At 35.4% G+C, this 15,556-nt stretch overlaps 1 protein-coding gene and 1 long non-coding RNA gene across 7 annotated transcripts in view; one reads left to right on the forward strand and one right to left on the reverse strand.

The window, feature by feature from the left end:
• DACH1 (dachshund family transcription factor 1) overlaps nucleotides 1–15,556 on the reverse strand; it is a 356,490-nt gene that overhangs the window by 142,835 nt on the left and 198,099 nt on the right. The window lies entirely within an intron of this gene.
• LOC137467037 (uncharacterized) lies at nucleotides 7,023–11,062 on the forward strand. The gene is made up of 3 exons (XR_010995388.1): nucleotides 7,023–7,184; nucleotides 7,793–7,935; nucleotides 10,897–11,062. It is a non-coding gene; the product is annotated as an uncharacterized lncRNA (long non-coding RNA).

The following is a 15,556-nucleotide window of genomic DNA, read 5'->3' on the forward strand; positions in this document are numbered from 1 at the left end:
TTAATAGAAGTGCAAATTAAGGCAAAGAAGAAATTCTGAAATGTTTTCACTGTCTTATTAGTGACACTATTTGGTCCCTGAGACAAGGGAACTGTGTTGCATGTGGCACTGCAAGCTCTGGAGGTCTATTCTGTCACCTGCTGTCATTTCAGGTGCCCTGATGTGGTGCCTGATGTGTCCCCACAGGGCTCACAAGTATGACAGAGCACCCACTGCATATGATCTACTTCCATTCAGGACTGGAAGCTGGAGGCCAAACGGGATGCCTGAAAGCATTCCAAATGGTACAAGGTACCTGTACTGAATCAAGTTGCTGATGTCTTTCTTGCTAGAAGTAGTTTCATAATGAAGAATTTTCATAGAGTAGGAAACTCTGTAGCAAGCTGCATAATGCTCACCCAAAAAGCCTGTGTGGAATACTTCTCTCTTGTAATCCCTAGAGAATCTTCACTGCATTGTCCAGAAAAGTGTGATTTATAAACTGCAATCTTAAGCTAATAATAATAAAAAAAAAAATCATACCCTAGTCTATGAGTGCTTGCTCATTTAAGCTTACACATAATTTAGGATTTTTAAATCCATATAACCTAGAATAATGTTTCTATTTTTAAAACACCTTTCCTTTTAGCAAAACTAGGTGGAATTAAACAAGAAAATTGCATACTTCAGGTGTGAGAAACTGAAGTATACTCAAGTATAATTTTAATAATGTTATGTCCTATAATGAGTTGACCTTCTCTTCTCCTTAACCCTTTTTTCAATCAAAGCCACCTACACCCACTTTCCCTTCTGTTTCTCTAATCTGCAATTATTTATGTTTTCTACATGCTGTTCTATCCACCATGGGAGCAAAATTGTATTTGGTGAAATATAGAGCTAATTATACCATGAACCCAGCAACAAAAAGACAGAGCAGATGTTACTTCAGACGTGCTCACAGTTCCTACGCTTATAGCACACATAGTAAAGGACTGAACACAGTATTAAAAAAAAAAAAAAAAGCCATGATGGGCCTAAACATGTGGAAAGAAATTAGCACAAAACTCAAACAGAATGACATACTTAATAGGCTCTAAAGCATTTATTCAGTGGTTGTATTCAGCAACAATTTTGAATTAATTCAATGCATATGTGAGGCTATACATGGGGTCAAATATTGCATATAAGGCAATTATGCTCAACTTCTTCTAATCTCAGTACTCATTTTTCTTCAGGATCCCTTCTGCCTGTCCATCAACAATTTGTTCACATCTTTATCTACCTGAACATTTTCCAAAACACAGAAAATACATATGAAAATAACTGTAGAGGGAAAAAAAGCCCTTTCTGGTGTTTTTTAAGTTTTTCCTCACTGTAAGCAAGAGCTGGAAAACAGACCTTAAAAATTAATCAATAAAGACAGTTTGCAGTTTGGCATTTACTATAAAAGGTTTATCAGGATTATAGTGAGGTGTCTCAGCAGTCTACAGGGTAGCCTCTGCAAGGAGGGAATCACCAGACCACTCTTCCCCCCTCCTTTATTAATAAACTTCCACAAGACTATTATTTCTCTCTCTCTATCGCAAGCAAATTACTTTAAACTAAAAAGAAGTCTACATAAAGCTAAATAGAAAATTGCAATATTTCCCTATCCATGTTGGAAGTGATTAAGGATAACTTGTAAACCTTCATGTCAGGCAAAGTTCCTGTAATTCCAGATATTTTGTATACATTAACGCACTCTACATTTGCCATGTGCCCTCTCACCTCAGCGGAGTCTAGTGACTTCTCTGCATAGATAAACTGCTCTATAACAAAAGTAAAATAAACTTCATTCAGTAAATACTCGATAGTTTATAGAAAGATACAAAGATAGCACATCACCAGCCAAGCTTCAATAGAAAAATTGAGACCACACAGAATTCAGCAAACACAAATTTGAATCATGAGCAGAAGCACTAAATACATTATCACAATAAATCACTTTCACAGATGTGCAGTTCCAAATATGAAAGGGCACTTCCCACTTCACTGAAATTCACATTATCACCATACAATTAGTTCAACTCCACAAATGGAATTAAAAAAAAATTAAAAGGTGTGATCCTAAATTCATCCTTGAAGGAAAACATGCCTGCATAAAATATATTTCCCCAGTGATAAAACCTGGAGATATAACTCTAGTAAGAGATATCCATAATACAGAATTTCAAATAACTGCTTAAAAACACACATAACAAGACTAATCACAGTACTCTTGAAAGCAACATGTCTTTAACAGCAATCATCACAGTATGAAATCAACTTGAGCTTATTACATTTGGCTGAATAATCTAAAATTGTACAATTAAAAATAATTATTGATAAAAGATAAGACATAAAACCTCCCTAGCCGTTTGAATCTAAGAATATCAGGGGATGGAATGAATGTTGAATTTATGTTGTGGAAAATTGGTCCCAAGTTGGTTTTACACTTCATCAGAAAGCACTTTTGTCTTGTATGCAAACAGTTAATGAAGCATACCAAAACTGAAACTTTTTTGCTAGCTCTGGTGTGGTAAGACTACCAGCATATTCCATAGCTTGCAGAATATTTAAGAAATATTACAGATTTTTCATTTATTTTTCTTTGGTTATAATGCAGAATCCTATAATTTTAAATAAGATTTCTTCTTACATTTTCAAGAATTGCTTTACACAGCTTGCAGTTGCAGAAATAGAATAGCCTTTCATATCTAAAGCATTCTTTTTTGTTCCTTTACAGAGCATTTTCAAGAAAAAATGACACCACATAAGTAACTGGTGCTTAAATAAATTCCAAGAATGTATAGATTCTTAACAAGCTCTCATGCTAGATGTGTGACTGGTTCTAAGATTTTATAGTTGCACCTATCTCTATTTTATTTTTACTATATTTTGGTTCAGGTATTCTCATAGTTGAAAACAAGAAACTTATTATTCCAAGTGGATAATAGTTATACTATCATGCTTGTCTAGAGAAAATGGGCAGGACAGCCTCTTTTATACCAAAACTGAAACAAACATATAGAACAGGGAAGGCTTTACAATATTCTGAACACCTGCCCTTAAAAGGCTTTCCTTTCACATTGCAGTTTCATGACTTTTGCATCAAGAAGCAGAATTATAGCAACCAGCTCAATTATCTCAACCAGACACACTCTTACGATTAACTTTGGGAAATTAGTGGGCTTACACAGCTGAACAAATGATTGGTGAGCTCCAGTCAATCATCACATCAAAAAGAAAGTCCCGACTGCAAAAAGACAAACAGCATCAATGGTCTGCAGGAGGGGACAAAGCTGCCTAAAAAATGGTGTAATGCAGGGACTGAATGCATTTATTTACTCAAGAATCACAAAGGCTGTTTTATCTGTGGAATCCAGCCCTTTACGACTTGTCCTGCAAAGAAGCTCCCATCAGCAGACCAACATGACAAAACACCAGTAATATCAATTATATTGAATGCTCAAACTTCAGGAAATTGATGTACACTGTTTTCTGCCATAGATCTTCATTAAATAAGCCCATCAATTAAGGGCAGAAAGCACAACTTTGAGCAGCCCTTGCTAAAAAGGAAAAATTAAAATTATCTGCCATTAACAGCTACAGGAAGAAGAATCCACCAAGCTGCACATCAAGTGTACAGCCTGGGGTACGTTTCAACAATTGCCATCATCAAACCCACCCAAATTATAAATAGAATAGAAGATTGGGGCACTCCAGTTACAGTTAGGACTGCAGAAGTTCATAACAATTAAATTAGTAACAGATGATATTGCAATGCCTGTTCTTATGCTTTGAGTGCCACCAGAATAGATTTCATATAAATAGATTAAATACATAGTAGACCTAATTCATCCTGCATAACAGTTTCTTAAGAGTCCTTATGTTTCTAACATATACGATAGCTGACATACAGTCTCTTCGTTTTTATTTTTTTATCATGCCATTATGAGCTGACAAACAAAAAAGATTTTGCTAACATGCTTGTGTTTTTTACTACACCCATGCACTACTCCCCTTTGAGCAAGACTTTTACACTCATGAGAGATTTTCCAAAGGTGGCCAGTCCAGAAGGGTTTGCAGGGCCCCATCCAAAGAAAAGCGTGGCAAAGCATCATAGAGCAAGCCATTTCTGGCCAAGGCAATTTAATCAGATTTATTCAGATTCGGATAGTGAATTTGTTGGAGCTCATTAGCTAAGAAAGCCAGGCGAGAATAATCTTTTGCTACAAATCTTTCAAGAAAGCCCAACTGCAGCAAGAAATGGAAGTGGAGATTTAGAAGACACCATTCCTTCCTTCCCTTCCTCCCTCCCTCCCTCTGAATCTATAGCAAGGAACTGCTTCAGCATGGTGTGAAGGGACATCATGCGGCTGGTGGTGCTGTCTTTCAGATGAGATATAAAACTGAGTTCTGACAACTTACAGTCATTAAATATCCCATGGCACTTTTCACAGGAGTACATGTGTTAACCCATATGTCCTGGCTATATTCCAAATGCATAATTGCATTCTGCCTACCTAAATTCCCTATGCAGTTTCAGTGGCATGCGGAACTATTTATTCTTTTTCTCTCTTCTTTTCATCATTGCTCTTTGGCATTTATCCTCAGGTCCAAAAAAAGGCACAGTGATAACACAATACCTAACTTTTAGTCAGCAGACATAAAAGAATTGAAGTCAACTCATACATGCAAAACAATGCACAGAAAGAGGTTGCTCAGAATTCAAAGAAAAAAGAGAAGAGAAGAGAAGAGAAGAGAAGAGAAGAGAAGAGAAGAGAAGAGAAGAGAAGAAAAAAAAGAAAAAAGAAAAGAAAAGAAAAGAAAAGAAAAGAAAAGAAAAGAAAAGAAAAGAAAAGAAAAGAAAAGAAAAGAAAAGAAAAGAAAAGAAAAGAAAAGAAAAGAAAAGAAAAGAAAAGAAAAGAAAAGAAAAGAAAAGAAAAGAAAAGAAAAGAAGATTGTAGAGCACCTAAGCTAGGCAGGGCAGAAATATCAACAACAAGAAAATCTAAGAATGTATGGTTCTCAGTCTAGGTCTTAAGTACCCAGTAGTTTTGAAAAATACCTCCATTCCTCTGGGCTGTCCCAGACCTTCACAGACTTGTAAAAGGCCTGGCAGGATTTTAAGATTGTACTTGGGGACTTAGATACTTAAATTACCCTTAAAATCCCCATCAACTGTACTCCTGATGATAGCCATCTACTCTGTTAAGTTAAAAACAATGAGGCATTTCAAGGTATACAGTTCCATATTTTACATTTTAAATAGACTGTAGAAAAAAAAAATTGTTAAAACACAGAAAGAGGCCCTCCACACTGGCAAATAACTGATTTCATAGGAGATGGGCAAAAGATGTTTGAGTCAATCATACTGACCATATTTCCTTAGAGATGCTTTACTGACTAGACCACTAGCTCTCAGCTCACACCACCCAACTTGGTGGAACTTACAGTGGCTTCTTGCTTTGTGCCCAATGCCACACATCAAGCAAGGTATGTGCCAAATTCTGCCCTACAGATCGCAGGTCTGAAACCAGTCTATGCAGATGTGAAAATCACTATTATATTTCTATCATAAAAGCAGTACAAGGAATTATGTAGAAGGACAACTGAAGTGAGATTTTGGTCTTTCAGTGAAATTGTCTATACACTCATCCACAGTCTTGTTCCTACCATTAGCTCTAAATGGTTTTCAGTTGCATAACAGAGAATCAAACATATTTTCTTGTAGCCAAAGTTAATGAGTAAAATACTATTGGGTGGCAGTCAAGTGAGAGGGATGTTCAGCTTTACTCACATCTCTGAACTAATCTGCTGCCAGCTTTCTTCACTCACTAAAATCAGTGTAATTTGAGGTTTTTTTGAAGACATACATTCAGGTCTCAGAATATATTGATATAAGCTCTCAAAAACACCCAAAACAGCCTCCATATACTTTGTGAGCATGACTGCATGAAGTAAAGGCAGGCCTGATGAATGTTTAAATAATGTAAATGAAATTTTGTAATATATATCCCCGATTCTCCTTTCACTTATGCTGCTGTAAATCTGGGGGTTGAAAAAAAAAACCCTCCATGGATTTTCATAAACTTACTCTGCTTAAAAGCTGATGCAGCTGAGAAAGAATCAAATATTCTTCATTTAAATATTGATTGTGCACTTAGAAAATTAAAATAGTTGTGATGCATGCACTGAAAATAAATATAATTTTTAATATATATTAACTTTTGGAAGCTTATAGGTTTAGAGGGAATTCCAAGTAACTAGCTTGTCTGAAATGAAAACAGGAATATTCCTAACAAAAGTGTTTTGTATTGAGGGGATTAGAGGGCAGCAGTTTAGCTCAGAAGCCTTTGGAATATCCTACCTAAAACCAGGTCATTTTTAATATTATAAAAACCCCAAACTTTAATACAGAACAACAGATTGTGCTAAACTCACAATCCCCTTTATTCTTCTCCCTCTGACATGCAAACACCTGACACACAAAGGGAGTCACATTCAGAAGGAGATTATGATGCAATGATCTCGTTGTGAATGTTGCATTATGGTTTCAGCATCGCTGTAAGAGCTCCCCTGGCACTTGTGCTTACAGCAATTTGAATTTCTCTGGCAGCTAGGTATGATTTGTGACAGATTTCAGCTTTGCTCTTCATTGAAGGAGTACACTGGCAAGTGCTTGAGGTATTTACCATGAAGACTGGAAAGAAGAAAATGTAAAGAATATTTGAGATAGTACTTTTCTGGGTTTTTTGAGAGGGTTTTTTTTTGTTTCCTTTTTTTTTAAACAATGACTTTTTTTTTTTTTTTAGTATTTAAGTTATCCAAATCAGTTACTTTTCAATGGCTTTATGCTTCTTAGGAAAAGTTATCTCACTACGCTGTTCTATTTGAAGGATTATTCCACTTGCCACGATAGTGAAACTGTTAATTTTAATGAGTATCTTTAATGATTATGAATTATCACTAGCCAAATGCTCCATGCAGAGTACAAAGAATCAAATTATTGTTTGTTATATTTTGTAGTTTGTGGCACAAGTGGAAAAAAGTTTACTTATACACTCTTTACACATGAATTACACGTGTAAACTCATTTACAGTGTTTGGAAAATCTTAAACTGACAAAGTACAGTTATCGTTTTATACTGGAAAATACCTTGAACTCTTCTGGAAAACGTAGGGTAAGTAGACAGGTTACATGTTTGGCACTGAATTCCCCCAAAAATTTGCTGAGCCAAAGCCTCTACATCTAGGGCAAATGTAACAATTTCCCAAAGCTCACCTACAAAGATTGTTCTCAGTATTTCTTCTGCCATAAAAGCAGCAGCAAGCAGCAGCACGCAGAGTTTCGCTAGAACTTTCTTGGTCTGCAGGCAAGATCTTATCTTGATTCCTTCCTCATTCCCATATGTAAGTAGTGGAAGTAGTCCCCAGGGAACACAGACAGCTCCATAGCAAAGGCTGCACTCCGAGCACAAGCACTCAGGGTACAATGACAATATGCTGGTTGGCTTTGGCAAGAATGAGAAATTTAATAGGAATATTGGGAATATTGCACAGCCTACGAAGAGTAAACCTGCATTTAATAAAGGATTGAGGTTGACTGGGTTTAGGCTAATGAAGTTTGTTTCTAATCCAATAGATTGGATCCAAATTTCCATTCACATGTAAAAATAGCCTATCGATAAAAGCATATTTCTTCCTCTTTGGCCCTGTTTTTCAATTATTTTATTTGAGACAATAAGTTTGGCAGGTTCTTTTGTTAACACAGTTCCTGTTATTTTAAAAGCAACAGATTTCATGGCCTATGGTCATCATCTGAGAAATATGTACATGAAAGAATGCATAGGAGGTGTCAGGTGCACCCTTGGGAAGATAAGAATGTCCACATGGGACCAAGTCTTCTACAAGCAGCAGTTTCTTTACGAATGGGTGAGAAATTTTCTTTTGCATTTGCAGGTGTTCTATATTCAAAAAGTACAACACAAGACATGATTTAAGGATTAACCCTCTAATGTGCCACTCATCCTCAACTCAGGGTCCAAATTTGAGAACCCAGACTTCAAAAAAATTTAAAGAAATTATTAAAGGATTTATTTAATTAAAGGATGTATATAAAAAGATATTAAGTATGTTTGTGTAGCTATGTGATTTTTTAATTTACTTACTTAATTTTTAAATGTTAATGCATAGTCTTTAGAAATTAATGAAACTATGCAGATTTGATTTATTTGATTTAGAAAATATTAAAGTACATCTGGAATATCATGGGTTTATTATTATCTGCTAACTGAAAAAGTGGAGATATAATACAAATTACATAAAATTTCAAACAGAAAAGAAAACCACAACATGTTGTAGTGATTTATCATAATTTATCATCAAAAAACACATACTTCAACTAACTACATTGTTAATAAACAATTAAAAAAAGAAGTTCTAGGCTAGCATACTCCAGCATCTTTGAGTACTAAATTGAGTTAAATGGAACACATGGATTTATTTTTCCTACCAACTGATCATTTTTTAATATGACTGTATCTCCAAAAAAAAATAAATGTCACAGAGAGAGGCTGTTGAACAACTGTTCCCTGTGGAGGCAGTTTGAAGAAAATTGAAGATTATATAAAGTAGTAGAAATAAAATGTAGAAAATACATAACCAGTGCCTTTTCTCTAAATTAAGATCACCAATCTATTTAGAGAGATGGAAGTCAAAAAAAATCATTAATATATGAGAATACGTAACAGTAAGCTTGGCACAACTGTTAGTCCTTCTCACTATACAAGAATGTGAAAATATTCCATGAAACTGATATACAACATATCAGCACATATCACTTTCTGGAAGAGACAGAATTACTTGTTTTTTAAATATTTATAATCATACAGATGGAAATAATTGAGAACAGCAGTTTGTTTAAACCAGAACTTATCACTTAGTATCACAGTGGGGAAAAGTTCTCATTACATTAAATATAAGAAACAACTATATGAGATTAAAAAATTTTCATTTCAGATTACAAATCCTTGCTGACTGATGAAGACTAGTCAGAAACTATTCATGCACAGAAGATGATTCTATATCTGCCCACTGTCAGTTTCTTGAACTTTCCTTTGATGGGTGCTGTGATTGACAGGACACCCTGACAAACCCACCACAAGTCTGCTGCAAAGTGGATATACTATGTCACGCCGATACTTGAGAGACTGTCATGACTAAGGAATGCTTTAAACTGTTTCTAGTGACATCACAAAAATGCCATTATTATAAGGATGTATCTTCTTAACATTTTGCTTACAATGCTTGAAATATTTTGATTCTATTTCTACTGTGCAGTAAGAAAAATATTCTCTACTTAAAATAGTATTTTATATATATCTATGTGACATATGTTTATATATTTTATTTATGTATAAACATGGATCAATATGCACATTAATGTATATTTGTATACTGATATTCACATGTAAAAACTAAACATCAGTATATTAATATATATATTAGACTATGTTTGCTTATACAAAAGATTAATGACCAGAAAATGATACATTCTTGCAGAGTTTATCAAAAACTTGAAACAAATCATTAATTATGTTTGAAGTATAGAAAAAACCTAACAAAATAGAAAGTATATCTGTGTACACAGTACTAATTAAGTCAGAGTATTTAAATGTAGTAATTGTACTCTCACTCTCTTCAGTCTTTTTTAAGCATTGAAGAGAAAGAGCTATTGACTTATTCATTTCAGTTAGCAAGAAATTTCTCAACTTCCTTGGGTGCTTAAGTGCAAGAATATTTTAGACCCCATCTTTGCATATTACTTTATCTTTCAGTGGTAATTAACAGAGTCTTAATCTGGCTAATGTTAATGACCACTGTTCTTTCTTTAAATCCCAGTTAAACCAAGCTTATTAAGGGCCAATTAAAGGAAGTCTTATGTGATCTGAATAACACCAAGACCAATTTTTAACAGCTATAACTGTTTTGGATGATGATTGTGGAAAAGAAAGGCAAACTCTTCTCATTATGGCCTTTGCGTAAAAATAAACTGTCAATGACTATTGGGAAGGACAGGGAATCTTGGTAAAAGTCAGAGATATATTTTGTAAATTACAGGTGTTCTCAAAAAATTAGCTCTATACTAGTCTTCCAATCTTTCCCATATAAAAGGTAATATATAACTAATTTCCACTTAATTTTTCATAATATTACAGCACAGAATTGGAACAACACTTTGCAATAACCTTCCAAGTGGTAACAACATAACCTAAATATGACCATAGACAAAAATAAGTAAAACCTGCTCATCACTTGAATAGGAAATGGAACATTTCTACCTAAATATGAAATAATTAATAGATAAAAGTTTCTACTCCAGATTTTTCAAAAGCTTATTGGTTCCACTTTTGACTAAGGTGATCCTTCTACAGACACATTATTACAAATAACCTCCTGCTATTTCTTACATATCTAATATTTCACTCATTGCTTAACTTCACCATTACTTCCCTTTCATCTGGAAAGCAGCAGTAATGCAATCTGACTATTGCCTCTAGCTAGTAAACCTACTTTCACCACTACTACCTGAAGTCCTAAAACCAAAGAGCTAATGTCCACTTCAGCAAGTCACCATCACACAGGTCCTTTGCCTACTCTGCAGCATACAACAAAACAAACTCCATGGTGACAACTCTTAAATTCTGCAGCAGCAGCCACAAAATCCATGGCAACATTAATATATTATTGTCTATAAAATACTCCTCATCCCTACTTTCCCACTCCCATACAAACACATCCAGCTATGACTCATAGTAGAGAATATCACTGATGAAAAATTGATGGTTATTTTGAACAATAAATCCTGAATTATTTTTTCTCTGTTCTCCCTAGATAATTTGGCAAAACAGCCCTTGGACTCTAAGAGAGTTCTGCACAAATCATCTTTTTATCCTGATACCAGCACAGAAGCAGACTTGCATTTTGATTCTCCAGCTTTCCACTCTTTGTCAGGTTATCAAAGTCACTTGCATCTTTTAAAGTTTTCCATCTATCATAAGCTGGAGATCAGTTTTAACTTTTTCTGTTCTTCTTCTTGGCTCCACAAGGCAATACAGCTGTATTTCAGCTGTGAACATAATTACAAAAACAAAACAAAATATCTTTCAGAACTGAAAGTAGAATTTTGCAGGAAATGATGTGGCTACAGGAGTGCCAGGCTTTGCTCTACACAGCCTATCTGATAAACTGGCATCTGTCGGCACCGCTGCCTCAACAGGAAAGCATTCTATTTTCCAAAAATAGTTATCAAGGCATGATGAAGGGAGACAGGGGGGAAAAACAACACTGTAAAAATTGTATCATGCAAGCTACAAACAGCAAAATAGAATGAAAGTGGTGGCATCAGAGGATATTACAGTACTGAAACAGGGGTCAGAATGTCATAGCCAAAAATTCAGTTCTAGGTAAGATCATACATATAGTCCTGGCCCTGAAAAAATTCAGAAAATGCAAATAAAGTAAGTTTCATTTCATCCCTAGTTATAAAGTTTAATTACATCCCTAGTTACATCTGTTTATTTCACAAATCAGCTTTTCCATACAAAGATAAACAAAAGACAGACAACCCAGAGTCTTGGCCTGTCCTCGGCACATCTCCATGCAAACCCCACAGGAAAGAGCAGTAAGAGAGAGGAGCTGGCCAGTCACAACAAAAGCACACTCAGTAGTGTTTTTAACTAACTTGCACTTCCTCATTCTGATATTTCTTTTGCTCATTCTTTCACCCTTAGCTCTCCCCCACCACCACTTCCCACCGATCCTTAGATGCCACATCTGGATTTTAAAAAAGAGATGTTTTAATGTATCTTCTTCCAGTCCAGGTTTCAACTGTACACCAAGGAGTTCAATCCTGCATCACAGAGCATGAGACTCCAGCAGTTCTGTCTGTGCCCAGGGACACCTCTGATAGGTGTGAGTATTAAGGATGCTGTGTGCAAGCAACTTCAAGTTTTACTGCCCCCTAAATTTTGTATATAGCTATTTATACAATCATTACAGGCTATTTAAATACTATTTTGGAAAATGCATGGACCGCAAACCATTATTTTTTGCCATGTCTGTGACATACATTTAGCACTGCTGTACCAACAGACACACTTAAGATGACTCCTGCAGGACCACTTACCTCTATTCTGTAGGATGATCTTCAGCATCTACTCAGTATCAGAACTAAGGCAGGTCCTTACCCAGTCCTAGCTCAGCTCTGGCCAGCCAGGCCAACTTTGTGCAGAAAGAGAAATTAGAAATTACTGGGAATAGGGAGCTTGGTCCACAGGTACCTGACTACACTTTGTGTGTGGCCAGGGTGCTCTCATCAAGGTTTACCAATTAAGCAAACCAGTAACAGTATCCATTTGACACAATACTTCACCCACAAGTGACTAAGCATGTTTGTCACAAAAAGTTAAAAAGCTAAATTCTCTCGCTGGCATCTGTAAGCCACATTTGTGTATAAATAAAGTAGCTGCATTCTCTTTCATATCAAGAAATTACTGCTAAATCTGACTTGCATTAAAAAACAGTTGAAAATCCTGTATATTTACATGAGTCTCGATGAGGCACATCTCTGGAAACAAAATGAATGGGAGTTCCTAAGTCAGAATGAACCAAATAAGCCTTACATGGATTCCAAAAGGAAAGATTGTAGTTTCTCAATCACCAGAAAAAATGTTGGACCTAATGCAATATAAGTGTTTAGGAGAAAAGAACTAAGCAATGCAAGGGAGAAGATATTTAATAGAACTATCCTGGACATGAGGCTTGTAAAATTGCCTTAAGGAGATGTCTAGTGAAGACCTTTGGTGAGTTCTGTAGAGTAGACAGAAGACACATTATCCATAGTAACACTTGCTTTCATTTCTCAGGGTGGGAAAGTAGATCAAGAGCTTCAGGCTATAGGTGGAAAAGAGATGGATTTTTCTTTCAAAAGCTCTCCATCTTGTATTGTTCCCAACTTTCCACTTGTCAATTTAAACTTCTGGGTAGTTCTTTTCCTATCCAGATCTTTTATCTGCTTTTATCTACTTTGCCAGTCTCCCTCCATGTAACTGGGGCATGGGAACTAGAGATGTCAGGTTGGTTTTTGTTTTCCTAAGGATGCCTCAGGACTGACTGAACAATTACTACTGGAGTCATGAAGGATTTTTTCCCTTTGGAGTCTAATGGATTTTAAAGCATTTGGAGTTTTAGTTCAATCGACAGGAAAATCTGGAAGTAATTGAAAGCCCTAGCTATTCCTTCTTAACTTTGGAGGGCTGCTAGTAAAGCATATAATAATAAATGAAACACAGAATTTGCTGGCAAACTTTCGTAACTTGAAAAGGCACATATCCCTTTGGTAACTGTTGCCTTGCTATGGGAAGAAGCAAGGAGAATGGCACACTCAAAGGCCTTGTAAAGAAGAACTGAGGCCTAGGACTGAGTCCTAAACACTGTATTCCATCCTCTAGGGTGTAGCTTGTGCAGCTGGGGAGTCTGGGAAGATTTTTATTGTTCCAGAACCTTGCCAGTGCTGTCAGCAACACTGCAGCCTGCTGCTTAAATCCTTTCCTACGTCTGTGTTCATTCTCTTGAGCATCCTAATCAAGTGTCCATTTAAATAGACCAGTGGCATTTTAAATTGCCAGCTACTCACACTATGAGGAAATCTTCCACTGTGGAGTAAAAAAAAAAGTTTGCTACAAGATAAAATATTCATATGAAAGAAATAGTACCTGCTCAATTCCTATCTATGATTCATTTCGAACTTGGTATATTTCATAGCAGAAGACGAATTACACTGCTCCACAGAGGTGATCAGATACAGAGAAGGGAAACAAAGCACATAATAAACAAATACTGAATATGCAACTTTTAACACCCGATTTTTTTGTCATCTAATTCTAAATACTAGCTCTAGAAAAGGAGCCATGCTAGAAAATGAATATCACAGGTAATCTATAAACCACTTTTGGCTAATTTAAAGCTCCAATGTGTATTTGTTTCCTGTATAAATTTCTTTCTTATTATTCTCAATAAGATACTCTCAGCACGATAAAAAGAAGGACATTACAAGCAGCATTTTCAATCATGGGGGCTATATATTCAAGAGCAATCAATAAAAACCACACAGGGCCTGACAAACAACTAGTCAAAGGAATCATTTTTCTCAGATACTTAGCAGTATCCTTTTAAAGTAATTGCTTTTGGTCAATGTTACCCGTTATCATTTGGTCTGTTCCTTTTCCAAAACGGAATGGATGTCATTTCCATTAATATTTCAGCTGTCTACGTAGGTTTTAAAAGTGCACACTCCACAAAAATAAAAAAAGTAGGATTTTCGTTTCAACTTCAGTCAACTAACAAAGAACTCTAAAGTGTTATAAAATAGACAGTGTTATATCATTGGAGCTAAAATGTAATTTTAAAGAAAATATTGTGAAATATAAGACATTGTCTGCCCTTCTTCTCACTCCATTCAGAACTGTAAAGTCCCTAAAGACATATAGAAATGACAGACTTTGGCCCAATCAGTCCATGCTACAAAACAGCATTAGCAGACAAATACAATCAAAATGCCACCTAAAATAAGGAAATGAACACCAATTCCTTATTATAGCTTGTTTTAGGAAATTTAATGAAAATTTCACTACTGAAATCCTTGTGTTGCCTAACCCTGTTTGTAACAGCAGGGAAGTGGCTTTCTTGTGCCAACTGATCATTTAAAGATGTCCACAAGATACTGAAAATAACCAGCATAATCTGTGAGTGTACAGCTGGGATTCCAAATTAGATTAAGAAAGGCAAAGAACATATCTTTTCAGTTGTAGTAAGGCCTCAGAAACTGTCTAGTTATGCTTTGTACTAAATGTTCTGGCACACTGCCAAGGCACTTCCAAACATTTCTGAGTTCACTTTTCCATAGAACTCTTTTAAAAATCAATTAGTAGTGAAAAGTCTTTCAAATGCAAGTGTTTTAAAATGTCAAGTTTGTATTGCTTTTTTCTTTTAATCTTTTTCTTTCCCTTGTTGTGCATCAGTGACAGTATTTTGAAACCTTTACATTAAGTTCATCACATTGTCTAATTAAGCCTATAAAGAGAACAATATGTGCAGGTAGTTTAAAATGCATGTAACAAAAGATTCCATTCTTTAGGGAAAAAAAAGGTTGAGAGAGATGCTGTAATTTTCTTAAACAAGGATGCCCAGGACATTTGTATTGATTTCAGGATGATAAATGTTTTCATCATTACCAGGCAACTGTAGAAGAAATGCATATGCTATTTAGAAATTCCTGAATTAGGACATTCTAAAAGCATACTGCATAAGTGTTTTGGAAGTTCAATTAAAAGTGCTGGAAATAGCAAAAAAATTAAATAGAAGCTCCTTTAAATATTCATCAAAATGCAGAAGAATACCGTCAGAAGGGCTTTTTGATTATCACAAAAAGTTTATCTTTAATGATTGCAACTTCTCAATGGACTTTGTACCACAATGTAGCATACAACTTCTT

Source organism: Anomalospiza imberbis, chromosome 2 (genome assembly GCF_031753505.1).
Source record: "Anomalospiza imberbis isolate Cuckoo-Finch-1a 21T00152 chromosome 2, ASM3175350v1, whole genome shotgun sequence".
NCBI lineage: Eukaryota > Metazoa > Chordata > Aves > Passeriformes > Viduidae > Anomalospiza > Anomalospiza imberbis.